Source organism: Ciconia boyciana, chromosome 2 (assembly GCF_034638445.1).
Source record: "Ciconia boyciana chromosome 2, ASM3463844v1, whole genome shotgun sequence".
In the NCBI taxonomy this organism is placed as follows: Eukaryota; Metazoa; Chordata; class Aves; order Ciconiiformes; family Ciconiidae; genus Ciconia; species Ciconia boyciana.
Window position 1 is genome coordinate 115418737 of NC_132935.1, and position 13914 is coordinate 115432650.

The window sequence follows — 13914 nt, forward strand, 5'->3', positions numbered from 1 at the left end:
TCCCTCCATGACTGAAGTCAAAGTGCCGACTCTGTATCACAACGGCTGTACAGTCTTGTACCTAGCTTGCTTTTGGTTGGCCGTTCTGAGAACCTCCTACCAAGATTTCCTGTTGTCTCCATTTTAGAGGAGCTCTGTCTTTTCTCTGATGAGTGGAAGTTAGTAAGACCTACCTGGTGCAGCTGCCTGAGTTCAGTCAGCAGAGTAACACTGCAATTCCTTCCAGCTTCTTCGCTTGTAGATAAAGAGGAAGGAGGATGCTAGCTTAATGACTTCTCCCCATTGTGCCCCAGAGGTTAGGCACCTTGCCATATACAGATGTTATCAAAAATGGAATCATTTTATAAATAAACTGTGAATTAACAGCAGTCTGGATAAATGTATGCTTTGGTTCAAGACTGATGTATTCCATTCTTTGAGAACATTCTCTAAATAAACTGAATGTTTTCATTTTGTACTTTGTTATGATTTATCACATTGTGGTTTATTTAAGTCTTTCAATGCTCTCTCTTCCATTCGCTGAACTTTAGATATGGAATTAAAATACCCTTGACTGCACAGTCTTCCCTCTGTGTTTGAAGGAAAAGCCATGTAGCTATCACAATGGATTAAGATGTCCTACATTAAAAACCTGTGTCATTTTTGCAACTCTGTGCATTTATGCAACAAGACATCAGTAGCTAATGGGTCCATCTAAGACATTAAGTTGAATGGACACTTTTTTCATAGCTGTGGTAATTATGAATACTCTGAAAAAAGCTTCTTTGCCCATTGTAGCCCAAGAAAATCGAATACTGTTCTCTTGCAAAAAATGCTCTGCAAGTATTCAGCCATCTTATTCCATTACATGCCATTACAAAAACAGCGACTTGTTTATTCATTGGAAGTTACACACATACAGTAGATCTTTTGAAGGTCCATAAATGCTGCTTTAGCCTGCTTTCTGTCAAAGGCATGGCCTCAAGCTAAGAACCTTCTCCATTTATCTGCTATGGACAGCCCATAGCACTAATAGATCTATAATCATAAAAATTCACTGATCCCCAATTCTTTCATATAGAGTTACAAGAGCCACCTTTGCTCTCTGGACTCAGCCACAACAGAGTTGCGGGGTGATCCACCCATCCACAGGGAAAGGGTTTCTTTTGGGGGACATCTCCCAAAACATCAGGACCAAAGTCTCAAATGTGCCCAAACCAACTTTTTATAGAACTAGGGTTTTCCAAGAAAGAATATTAATGGCGTTGAGGTATATTCACAATAAACACCTTCTGCTGTTACCAAACATATCAACTTCCATTTGGTATTTAGTTATGCCTTAAACCATTTATTTACTGTCTAGTTATGATTCATATAACTATATATTGCTGCCAAGTGAATTCCATTACCATGGGGATATTTGCAGACATTTTAAATAGTTGAGATAAATACAATAAACTAGAAAAACACCAAGAAATAAATTGATATAAAATGGGAGATCACTGTCTCGCAAACTGGAATTAAATAAGCTGAATTTTTTGGACCAACTCGTCTACACAACAGCAACTGCATGAGCCATGTAATAATACACTACAAGTAGAACAATACTATGATTCTTTTTGCAATAAAAGTAGTCAAAACACTTTTTAAAGAAGGATAACATAGGCAAATATTTGCTTTCTGCACAACTGAACCCTCTTTCAGTAACATTCAATTCTTCAGCTAGATATTTCAAAGAAATAACACACAGCAACTAGTCTGTAACCAAGTGTTATGTCCAATAGACTATTTCTATCGCAGTGTCTTTGGTGAAGATGAGTAATATCTGAAAACAGGCATGGCCATTACAAATACTCGTGTATTCATAAAACACTAAGTCATGCAACTAGGCATTCCATGTATTTAAAAAAGTGTTTTTATTTAGCATATTATATAACAGAGGTGTTCCCACGCACTCAGTAGAGCACGAGGTTAACTATCAAAAAGTGCTATCAATGTATAACCAAACAGTACATGCTTCATGTACATTCAACCACAGGTTTTAACCACGGTTTTTACAGAACACTGGGCATTACATTAGACTGTTAAGAAAAAAGAGAAGAAGAAATGTTGGCAAGGAGCTTAGGAACACCCTGGGTAGGAAGAGTCCACAATGCTGGTTAGTCCAAGGAGGACGTTTAATGACCCTGTGATCTAGAAGTGGGAAAAAAATGTTATTTCATAAAAGATATCTATGATATTATGCAAATAACCCCCAACCCTAATTTTTCTACACTAACACAGATTATGTATTTTGCTTTAAAATGTATACACTGAAAGAACTGAGTGTGAAGTTTGGCTCTGTAACAAGCACATAATTTTTTCAAAAACTCTCTAACACTCTAACTTTCTGTTATTACAATACAAGAACTTTTCTTATCTGGAAGACGGAGGATAAGTCTTGGGTTATGCTAATGGATCTACTTTGAAACAAGCTCTTGAAATATTCTTGGCTTATATAGTGGATTCAGCATCAAAAAGACCATTATCTTCCATTATGAATCCCAAATGTCTACATAACAGATTCTTTCAGAACTGTGCTCTATTTCTAGTATTGCTCAGTCATCATAGCAAAATCACTAAGTACTCTTCTCCTTATGTAAAAAAGTTCAGCATGATGTAATTCAGAATACAAATATGAAAAAGTAATCTGAATTAAGTTTCAGCATTTTTCTTGATCTACATTTCAGTTTTTAATTTTTTCCACATTACGCACCTATAATTTAACTAACTGGATTGAACTCTAATGTATTTTGAGTATTTCTATACCGTTACATTCATATTTTAGCTGTTTGTGGTTTTCTTAGAAAACATAGTTTTGAGATTTTTTTTTTATAATAGATTTGAATGTAGGAGATTATATAACCCTTAAAACCAATTGCAAAATTTCCACTGTCACCAGTGGCAGTAGGCTTCAGTCAGTTCCGTGTGTAAACAGACAACAATCCTTACACATGGCTTAAGAAAAAATTTGGTTTGCTTTTTACTTATTGGTAAGTGTTTAATATCACCTCTTGTTGCAGGGGACAAGTGAGTAGCTCTATTGGATTAACTGGAGCTACATACATAGGTGTGTTCAGCTTAATGGCTGCCGCTAGATAAACTATCACCAAAGCCCAAGAGACAGGTACAAATAAGCCACCTTCTGACAAAAGCAGGAGATAAAGCCAAGCAGTGAACTGTAAAGACTGTATTCATTGATTCTAGCCCAAGGGTTCAACAACTGTTTTTAGGCTGGAACCTAAAGATCAAAAGCACATTGAATATGTGAAATTGAGAAGTGCAATTGAATAGCTGAAAAGTGACTTTCAGGAAGCATAGGGTGGATGTTCTGGTGCTGAGGCACCAATAATTTTGTTCATACAAAGCAGCTGGTCAGAAAAACAGGAAGGATGGTCTGGCTGCCTTGGGCAAGTTACATGTGTATGCATGATGATTAGATAGGTGTGGTGGTTCAAGTCCTCCTTTCTGTGAAGTGCTGTGCTCCTGATGGTCGCGATAAGCAATTAATTTTGCTTAATCGATTCATTTAAGTGCCAGGGACAGCCTCAAAGGGTGGCTCTGGGAGCCCAGTCAGCAGGTCAGAAAAGTGCAGCGGTGGACTCGGGATCTGCCTACCCACAGGGAGCAGGGTCCAGGCTGGCCCAACTTGCGATATGAAGGAAGAGACTCGTCGCTTTGGGATGAGTTTGGAGAGGACTCCAGATTGTAGGTAGCCCAGTAACCCTGTCAGAAGCTAGTCACATTTTCACAGGTAAAGGAAAGGTAACAAAGTGACAAAGTGATTAAAATGCCAGTAAGTAGCACAATCTGCAACACTTCAGTTGTGCAACGTTTGTACCCAAGGCCTTGATGTGGCATACTGCTACCTCAAGTCTAATATCAAGTACTAGGCATACTATCGCTTTAGTGTTTGCAAGGACAAAGCCTGATGCAATGTTCCTAGGGTGATGTAGATGTCCTTTAATCAAAAGGGGACAACTGGAAAATACAAAGCCAGGCTGCTGGGACCGCAGTGGCACAGGGTACACAGTACTTTTCTTTCCTATCAGAACCTGCCATTGACTTTACTTTCGTAGAAACAATGTTCCGATATGAGTAAAGAGAATAAAGAGCTGACTACTGTACATACAGAATTCATCTGTTTTCATTCTGTAATATTTTACTATTATTTATTTTATAATATTTTATTTCTGAAAAAGAACTGGCTAGCATTTACATTTTAAGCTCATTAATCCATTTTAAGAAAAAATATTTTTCTTTTGGACGGCATAACTCCTTTCCTTAAATAAAAAAAAAAAGTAATGAATTGCCACATTGCATTACATGTCTAAGTATTTTTTTTCCTAATGTAATATGCAAAGTATGACGGCAGTACCTTATGCTACACTAGGAAGCAGTTGCTAATGTAAACAGGCAGTGAGCCCAACGCTCCAAAGGCCTTACTCTCGCAGCGGTGGCAGTATGAGCAGACCCTTTATGCCCACTGGACTCTGCTCAGACACAATGGCTCATCAGGATATGTTCGGCTGCAGCACTGGGTATTAACGATTACACATCTAGGTATATAGAAAGCCTTTTAAGGATTTACCGAGACCTGCCCAACCCCAGTGGGGTTTACTTATTAACATATATTTACTTATTAACAAATAAACAAAGGGAGAACTGGAATTACAGGAGGCGTGCCACATACAGTCGCCTTGCTCCTGGTCATCCAAGCAGTCGCTGCTGGTGCCTTCAAGCGGAGGGGTGGAAGGGCGAGAGGGGCGTTTGCTTAAGGCCCTGGCGTAGGAAATACATCTTACGATCTGTCAGCTCACCGGCTTGCATCTGTGAATGTTGTACAAACAATGTATTAGATGGTGCATTTTTCAAATAGTTTAACATTACTGGAAACCTGCTGTGTTTCCCAAGCCGCCAGTCCTTCACAAGGATGAAGGAAACTACCATGAAGGTTGTATCTCACCTCACTTAAGGAAGTAATCGTTATTGGTATGAGTACATGACTAAGAGTTAGGCTGCCTTCCTGCTTCGACTGATCTATATTCCCTGCTACACAACTATAACTGCACAAAGCAACCATTTTCTACCTTAAACAATAAGTGCATGTGTGTGCCTCTCACAAGGATCACATCATTGGGTCGTAATCTATCAAAGCCTCTTTCTTTAGATAATTGAAGTAATGGATGTATACCAGGATGATACAGTAAACACACTACAAAACAAGACATGCTGTATTTTTCCCATAGCAATTGTTCAATAGAAGTCTGTGTTCATAACTTTTACAGCGTCTTATAAGCATTTGCTGATGAATATAGCTTTCTTATTGTTGCAGAGCATTTTTTAAACAGCAAACAGCAAGATTTAAAAGGGGGCCAAGAGGTATACATTTTATCTTGCTTATTCATATTTGCATGTTCATAGAATAATGTTGTAGGTGGCAGCCAAAGACAACAGCTGTGATGGCAGTGACGATGATAGTTAGGATAGTTGATTACTGTGCTGCTTGTGAGTTTGCAAGGGTCTTCTGTTTCATGACAGCCCTCTTCTGAATACAGAAAAGTGACGCAAATGCAGGCCTGATTCTCAAAACCTTTATTCTGAAAAGTGGCCCTACTGACTTGGTATGTCTCAAAATAGGAAAGAGTTGATGGATAAGACATCAGGGCCCAATTAGATGTGACACCAGATGCCTCATACTATTGTTAGCATTTGTATTACCATTGTGTTGAGCTGTTTTTTGTGCTAGCAAACAAAGCAAAATGGCAGCATTTACAAAAAGATCATCCAATGTAAAGGGCAGCAGATGTCAAAGAGGCAACAAAGTCCAAGGACAGGAGACATTACTGGTCAGCATGACAAGCAGCGGTCAAAGAGTGGTCAAGATGCTGGTAGGCATTACTGCAAAGCTGAGATTTAAGGATGGGTTTGAAGGAGGATACTGTGCTTATTATTCACTGTTGAGCATCCTCGGCCTCCTATCTTGCAAGAGATTGTTTACAGGAGTGGGAGTTTAGAACTTCACCCAGTTGGTATAATGAAACTGGTTGTTTCGGCAAGTGATCGCTTTGTATGCAAAGATCTGTTACACTTGCACTGCAGCTCAAAAGGATGCTGCATACATTGGACTGACTGAGCAAGTGCGATTCAGTCTGGAGATGCACCACGTGCCCTACAAATCCAGGAGGTATTGGAGTTGCCATGCAGGAGCAAGTCAACAGGGTACAAGTACAGTAATTCCACCACATCCCATGCTGGAGCTAATGCTATGTGCAAATTCACCTAGTGAGTCATGTCTGCTTGCATTAAAAAAAAAGGAAAACAAAATAGTCTTCGTATGTCTCACTGGCAAGAAGACACTGAAACTGGCTAGGCTGGTTGGGAACCAACCTGGTGGCAACCCTAGTTAGCAGATTTTGTAAATAAGGTGAGTGGGTTTTGTTTCTGTATCTGAAGACAAGGACACAGATGGGTTCTGAGTTATGGCAGGTAGCATTCTACATTTAAGTTTGCAAAGCTTTTTATTAATTTCACAAAAAGCAGTCACAAAATTGTATCTTCTTTCAAAAGAATCAAATAAATAGAATTTAAAGAGTCTTGAAATTTACTTGTCGAGTTCAGTTTTTTAAAGTTTAGCGACAGATTTAGTGAAGTCTTTTCCTTTTGAAGGAGAACAGCAGATTGCAACAGGAATCGAAAAGTTTGGATTTATTATATCGTACACAGAACACAGTATTCTTCAAACCTCAGGGACCCATTTGCATTTGCTTTATTTCTTCTCAAAATGAACACAATTTTGCAGAATCTTCCTAACCCTGTAAATTACCGTATGAAAAGAGAAAACCCCCCCTGCTATTCACAAGGCAGAAAAATGGGACATTAACCTCACATAAAACCCAGTGGCTTGCATCTTGCTTCCTCATTAAGGCTGTGCCAGTTTTGCAGTAGATTTCAAAGGTGCAAGCTCACTTTTGTTTTTCCAATGATCAATCCACAAAGTAATGTCTTACTTAAAAGGAAATTACTTAAAAAGCATCATTCCCTTTTTGAAGATATCCCCATCAGTTACATACTCTTTTCTCAGCATTGCATATCTGAAAACCAAGATGAATGTTTTTGAGCAATTTGAAGCCCTTACTACAAGAGAGAAAACAAGTATTATTCGTATTGTTTGTTTTCCCACAATGTATTTTTATGGGAGAGCTGCGGGGACCATATTTTGTATTCAGTGAACAACTTCTGTGGTGTAAAATGTCTCTTTTTGGTATTCACATAACCACGAAAGCAATGTAGCTATATCTCATTGCCATGGACATTACCACCTAAACCAACCAGAATGAAAAAAAAAAAGGTTATTTCTTACCTCATCCATTGTGAAAGACACAGATTTATGAGATAACATTTGGCAGTCCTGTGACCAACGATAATAAAAATCTCTTTCCCTTGGGCATCCGAGAACCACAGTATATTGTAACACTTCCAGTTCTTAAACAGCACTGAACCACATTGTGCAGGGCTGCATACCTTTCTGAAAAGATGATGCGTTTTCCTTGTTGTCGTAAAAAATATTTATCAAATGCACCCAAAAAAGGAAAAAGTCAGACATTAGACAAGAACGAATTGGATGGAAATCGGTGAGAAACAAGGACAGTCTTAGCATCTTCATTGTTGCTCCTGTCTGCCTTCCTATGACTCTACCTACAGAAATGCTGCATTATTGAAAGTTTCCCTTTTGCTGCTGAAAAGAAAATTGCTATTTTCATCCTTATAGTACCAGGGCATGCTCTTAAAATGTGCTCTTAATAATGGCAGAAAGAAGTTATATGGCACAATAGGCACAATAAATTTATATATTTTTCCTTTTTTGCCAAGTACCTTTCCCGACTAGAGAAGTGTACTGTGCCTTGTGTGAAAGAAAAGGCAAGGAACAGACCATACTCGTAAGCCCCTAACACAAAATAAAGTATGTTAGGTTTCAAATCACACATCATAAATACAGGTCTCCAGTATTTCAGTTTGGGCATAAAATACCCCAGAGTTTAAAAAGCTCCAAAGATACCTGTCCCACACATAAAAAGGAAATACAATGTTGAGAGCTGTATTGGAATAGGAAAGGCAGAAGTCATTTTTCTGCCTCTCTTGGAGTCCATCCTTTTCCAGTGTCACTTCTTTACTGCAGCAGACGTTTACCCCGACTCGTGACAGCATTTCAGAGGAGCCAATTCTGGGTCTCAGGGATGCGCTAGACCAGCCCAGGCGGTAGGGCTTGTCAGTGCGATTCCCAGGGTGTACGAGCACCCCTTCGCCTCCTGCAATTGTACCTAGTGCCTGCCAACAGCTGTGTTCAAATTGTATTTTTTTAAAAATGAGTTCTCATTCATTCTGGGGGACTTAGGCACCAAATTATTACTTGCTAATGGCAGGAAAGGCCAGGCTTCGGGCCCATTTGTGGGCCTGACGGTGGCGAAATGACCAGCTCGGCAGCGCCTTCACCTCCCCGCCGCAGCGGCCGCCCAGCAGAGCCCACACCTGCCGGAGAAGGCCAGGCAGAAAACCCCCGGCGTCCTGCGGGGAGAAGGGCCCGGTCCCCCGCACCCCGGCAGGGGCGGGCCGGCCTCTTGGCCGCTGGGGCCCGCAGCCGCGGCGGGAAGCGGCTCCGGGCCCGCCTCGGCAGCGGCTCCGTGAATGAGGCGGCGGTAATGAATGGGACCCGAACGCCTCGTTCGGGGGCGTGAACGCCGGAGCCGCGGCGGGGGGGAAGAGCCCGGCGCCAACCCGCTACGGCGGGGCCCCCTCAGCCGGGCGGGCGGAGGGGCTGCGGGAGGGCGTAGCGGGGAACCAGAGGGGCGGGCGCCTGACCGCCCACCGCAGTGCTGCAGCCCGAGCTCTCTCCAGGGACAAGGGCCCTGGCGGGCCCTCGCCCCAGCGTCCCCGGCCTAAAGGCGGCCCAGGGGCTGCCGCTGGGCCCCCAGCCCCTCTCCCCGTCCCCGAGTTCCCCTCTCCTGCCGGCCTCTCGCACGCCAACTGCGTGAGCGGGCGGGCGGAGGGAGCGTAAGGCGCCGTAGCGCTCATTGGGCTCCGCAAGGCGCGTAAGGACTAGTGACGCTCCGAGAATAGCCCCGAAGAAAGGAGGGGGCGTTGTAACCGCCTCGCCCAGCCCGTCAATGTCGGCGGCCATCTTTGTTTCGGGCAGAGCCCCGCGGCCGCCGGAGCTTTCGCGCTCCTGAGCGTGCCCGGTTTCAAAATGGCCGCCGAGCAGTCCCTTTTTTTTCTGACACGGAGCGGGAGGAAATAACAGTCAGCTCCCGGGCTGGGAGGGGCGGGGGGAGAGACGTGGGGACTGCGGCGAGCCCCATGCCGAGCGGAGGGGCCGAGCCGGAAGCTGCCGCTGCGTGCTCGGGGAGGCGGGCAAGGAGCGAGCGTGTGAGGAGCGGGGCGGAGGTGGCGAGGGAGAAGGAGGAGGCGCAGGCGGCGGCGGGGGGAGCGCAGCCGAGTCGAGCCGAGCCGCTAAGTCCGTCCGGCCGCCAGAGCGGGCGCGCGTAGGCGCTGTGCGGAAGGGCCGCGGCCCCTCGGCGGAATCGGCGTAGGGGGCGTTGGAGAATCACCGCGGCGGCCGCCGGGTTGGCTGGCGGGAGGCGCGCGGGGAGGAGGGGGCGGCCCGCTCGGTGCCGCCGCGGCTGAGGAAGGGAGGGCGGGCGGGCAGCCAGCCGGAGCCCAGCGTCAGCAGCGGCAGCGACACCACCGCCGGCGGCCAGCGCCATGGGTGAGTCTCCAGCCCGGGGCCGAGGGCGGGGGGGCCGTGACAGTCCGAGGCGGGAGCCTGCGGCCGCGGGGTCTCCATGATGGGTGGGCTGGGAGCAGCATGGGAGGAGCGGGGGTGCGGGCAGGGAGTACCGCCGAGAGTCCCATCCCGGCGGGGGGGACCGGCTGCCGGGCGGCGCGGAGCATCGGCCCCGCCGCGGGGCCCCCCGTCCCTCTTGCCGCCCCCCGCCTTCCTCCTCCCTCAGCTGCAGCTCCAGCCCCCCTCGCCGCCGCCTTCCCCCCCCCGGCAGTTACTTCCTGCCTCGCCGAAATTGTATAATGCCTGCGCGGAGCTGGGGAGCCAGGCGACGAAAATGCCGGAGATATTTCTTCTCCCTCGCTTTCTCCCCTTCCCCCCCATCCCTCCTCCCCTTTTCTCCTTTTGCGCCCAAATTTGGGAGGGAGGAATTTGCTGCAGGAATTAAAGCAGCCTTCAGATATGCGGGAGAGGAGCGGGTGGGACTGAAATCACGGCGCTGGGGAGAGGAGGAGGAGGAAGGGGGCGCCTGTGCGCGGGTGGGTGCGTGTGTGGCAGCGGGAGAGGGCCGAAGGCACCGCGGCGTGCTTGCCCGCCAGCCGCCTACCCTCCTCTGTGGCCTTTTTTTATTTTTTAGCGCTTTTTTTGGAGGGCTTCATGCCGCTCGGGTCTGGCTCTTATTTGCCGCCCGCCGGGGCGTGCGCGGGGCTGGTCGCCGCCTCCGCGGGTTTGCCGGTCCGCGCCCGCCCGCGCTGCACCGCGCCCCGGCCGGCTCCCGCCCCTGCAGCGGCGGCGGGCCAGGGCCTCGGCCGGTCGTTTTTAAAACAAAACAAAAAAAATACTAAAAATTACAATTTACGAACAGCTTCCCCGGCAATCTGTATGAAATGCTTTGAGCAGTTTCTGTGTGATCCCCTCGTTTAGCCAACCAGTCCTGCAAAATAAATTGGAGGGTGGTTTAGTGTTTCAGGAGGGTGACTGGGAAGAGGCATGATGTTACATATGAACATTTTAATGGGCAACTTAAGGAAAAGCAGCTCAACTTATTTTAGCATGAAGTTGTTGACTTCATGCTGAACCAGTTATGTACAAACGTAATTCTGTGAAAGACAATGTTCAAGAATCTTCTGTGTGCAGTTTGTGTGCCGCCTCCTGCAGATGAAAAATCACTGAACAGAAGACTGTCAGAAGTACCCATTCACTGAATCTCTTTGCTTGGCCATAAGAATCTCCCTCTGATTGACAGTGGTTTTAGGTTATGTTCAGTGAAAGAAATGCTTCCATACATAGAAATACTTATTATCTATATTAATATTGCGACCAAAAAAGTGTCAGCTTGTGTGAATATGTAGGCTTTGCTCCCTTGAAAGTTAGGTGGGCTGCTGCTGTATTTCTCGCCTAAAAGGTAGACCATACCTTCTTATGCAAGACTTTTTTTTTGTAGTAGTAGCTTTTCAGTGCTAAGTGATAACTTAATTTCTGACTAGAACTTTCACTGAGGTATCAAACTAATGTTACTCTAAAGTATTTCTCCTTTCTAATTCTGTCTACATATATTTTAAAGTTCTTGCCTGTGGAAATGTTAGGAAATTGGGGAAGATGTATTTTTGTTTAGTATTTAACATCTTTCACTTGATACCTGCTTAGTTTGTAAAGTTTGTCTTGTTTGGTCTGTGAGATTACTAGCATCTTTGGCTGGTGACTTGTGAATGTAGAAGCATTAATTTGTCCTGGCTTCAGATGGCTGCATTTTTTCTTTTTTTAAGCTGACATGTGAATAACAAAAACCAATAAATAGAAATTTTACTTAGCAGAGCAGGTTTCAAAAAGCCATTGCTTTAAAGGTCAATTACTGCCTTGTCTGTGTTGAAACCTGAATTGAAATGCAAGAACATCACCTGTTCTGCGTTTGCTGCTATGGAGGAAAGGGTTGCTACTTAGTCATTCTGAAATTGAAGCAAATGCACCCAGAACTGTGCATATCAGTCGGTGTGCTGATAATAACTCACAGCATTTCCTTCAGTTTACCCACAAGGACAAGCAACTAGTCTCGGTTAAAATGGTGCTTCAGATGTATACGCAGTGTGACAAGCAAATGTGTGTTTGTGTATATATGGATTAAAAACTTAATTGTTTATCTTATGCAGAAATAAAGGATCAGATTTGTTGTCTTTGAAAGCTAAAATACAATAGATTTTTGCTTTCGTTTTCCATAAAAATGTCTAAGTGTGCACAATAGAAGTCTCTTTTTTTTTTTTTCTTTAACTGGCTGGCAACTTAGTGGTGTCTTCATTACTCTCTTCCATGGGTCATGCTCATATTTCTTGTACTTTAACTTCTTCAGTTCTAGTAGTTCAATGCTGCTGTGGTGGTGTTTTTAATACTATCTTAAAATACACATTAAGACAACAAATAGTTATAAGATACAATGGCTGCAGATTCAAAACCTCTTTTTAAACACAAAGGCAGTGAAGGAAAATCTGCCTCGGAGAAGGTGTAGGAGAGAGATTCCTACTCAGAACTGTAGTGTGACATACATTTTTAGCTTTAATTTATTGCTAGACTATTCACTTAACCTGTCTAGACCAGAGATGCGTATGTATGAGCGATGTTCTGTTTTCTGTAAATTGGTGCTCTAGCTCCTGAAATAAGCTAGTTAATTGCAGATGTGTTCTCTGTAATTAGAATGGCATTTAGTCACCATTTAAGTAGTTTAGTTAAGTCTCGTTTAAATTAGTAATTCAAATTTGGGGTAGTGTTAAACTGTAGGCGGACAAACTATTCCCTGGGAGGGTCTGAACGTCTTGAACTGATATTTATAGAACAGATGTCTTACAGAGGTGGGGATGGTGGCATAGGTGGGGTAAAGACATTTCTCAATGGCAAGGGACAGAAACTCGGTTCACAGAAACCAATGACTTCCTGTTCACCTTGCCAGAGTGAGTTTTGCATATGTCAGGGGTGAGTCAAACTGGACTTTTTTCCAGCCCCGGTTTAATGGTAGCATCGTGATAGCTCTGTAAAGTCATCAGGTAGCTCTTTTCTATTTGTGGTTTTTAAAAAAATCAATATTTACTTACATAACTTGTAGGTTTGCCTTCTGCTTTAGTTTAATGCAGCTGCCCTGCAAAACCAGGTATTTGCTGCATTGTACGAGCATGGCTGTGAAGCTACTGTAAATTATGACATTCTTTGTGTTACATTAAAAATTGAAAAGTAACCAGTAGGCTCATAAGCACTTCAGAAGACTGTGTATCCACTTTCCTTTTGACAGAGTTTGAGCAGGACGTATGTAAAACGCACACCTGGCTAGACCTTGTTCTGATGTACATCCTGGACTGACTTCCCGCAAAAGCCACTTAATCTTACTTCTGCTTTTTGTGCATCAGCGCTGTTCCACGCTTCTAAATGTGCCTTACAGAAACCCGCCAATTGCACACCAACTTCGGTGTCTGGATCAGTAGTGCTGCTGCGCAGAGCAGTGCACTGCCCGGTAGCCCTTCTTAAAGCCACTTACAGGGTGTGTTCTTCAGTGGCTCTAGCTCTGTATCTTATTTACAAATGGCTCTTTGTGTGGCCGTTTTCATGCCAGATTTCTATCATTTAACTCAATGATAGGTCAGAATGCATTTGCAAATAATTTTGGAAGCAGTACTACAGAACAATAACACTATGGGTGTTACATTCAGAAGCACTTAAGCAACTAAAATAGAACTGAACTTTTCTTAGTAGCACAGAAGACTTAGAATTTTTTTTTTGGTCAACATTGAAAATCGCATCTCAAGATGTAGGTTTTTTTAATTGCTTTTTTTCCTGTTTTACACTTAAAGGTTGTGTGCTTTTTGTTTGGTTGGTTTTTTTAACCTGAACAATAAAGATGTTAGGACTTACAAGCAGAGAGAGGATTAATTAAAACATTTAGGGAGATTTGTCCCTCCTTTGACCCATTGTAGCTTTAGGGGGATCAATGTTAAGATACAGCACCTAGTTTTGGTGTCAGCATTTTTAAAATAGAGCTTTTTAAATGGAAAGATTGCATCATACTTGCAAAAGATGCAAGACCTGAAGAAAGAAGAAGAAAAAAAATTGAGTTTAAACTTGTCTTTCATTTGATCACA

General features: G+C 43.9%; 1 long non-coding RNA gene across 1 annotated transcript; it reads right to left on the reverse strand.

Annotated features, from left to right (window-relative positions):
• Nucleotides 1-1682: 1682 nt before the first annotated feature.
• Nucleotides 1683-9020, reverse strand: LOC140648135 (uncharacterized). Its single transcript, XR_012041124.1, has 3 exons — nt 7382-9020; nt 4712-4848; nt 1683-3754 (listed from the first exon to the last, which is right to left on the reverse strand). It is a non-coding gene; the product is annotated as an uncharacterized lncRNA (long non-coding RNA).
• Nucleotides 9021-13914: the final 4894 nt, after the last annotated feature.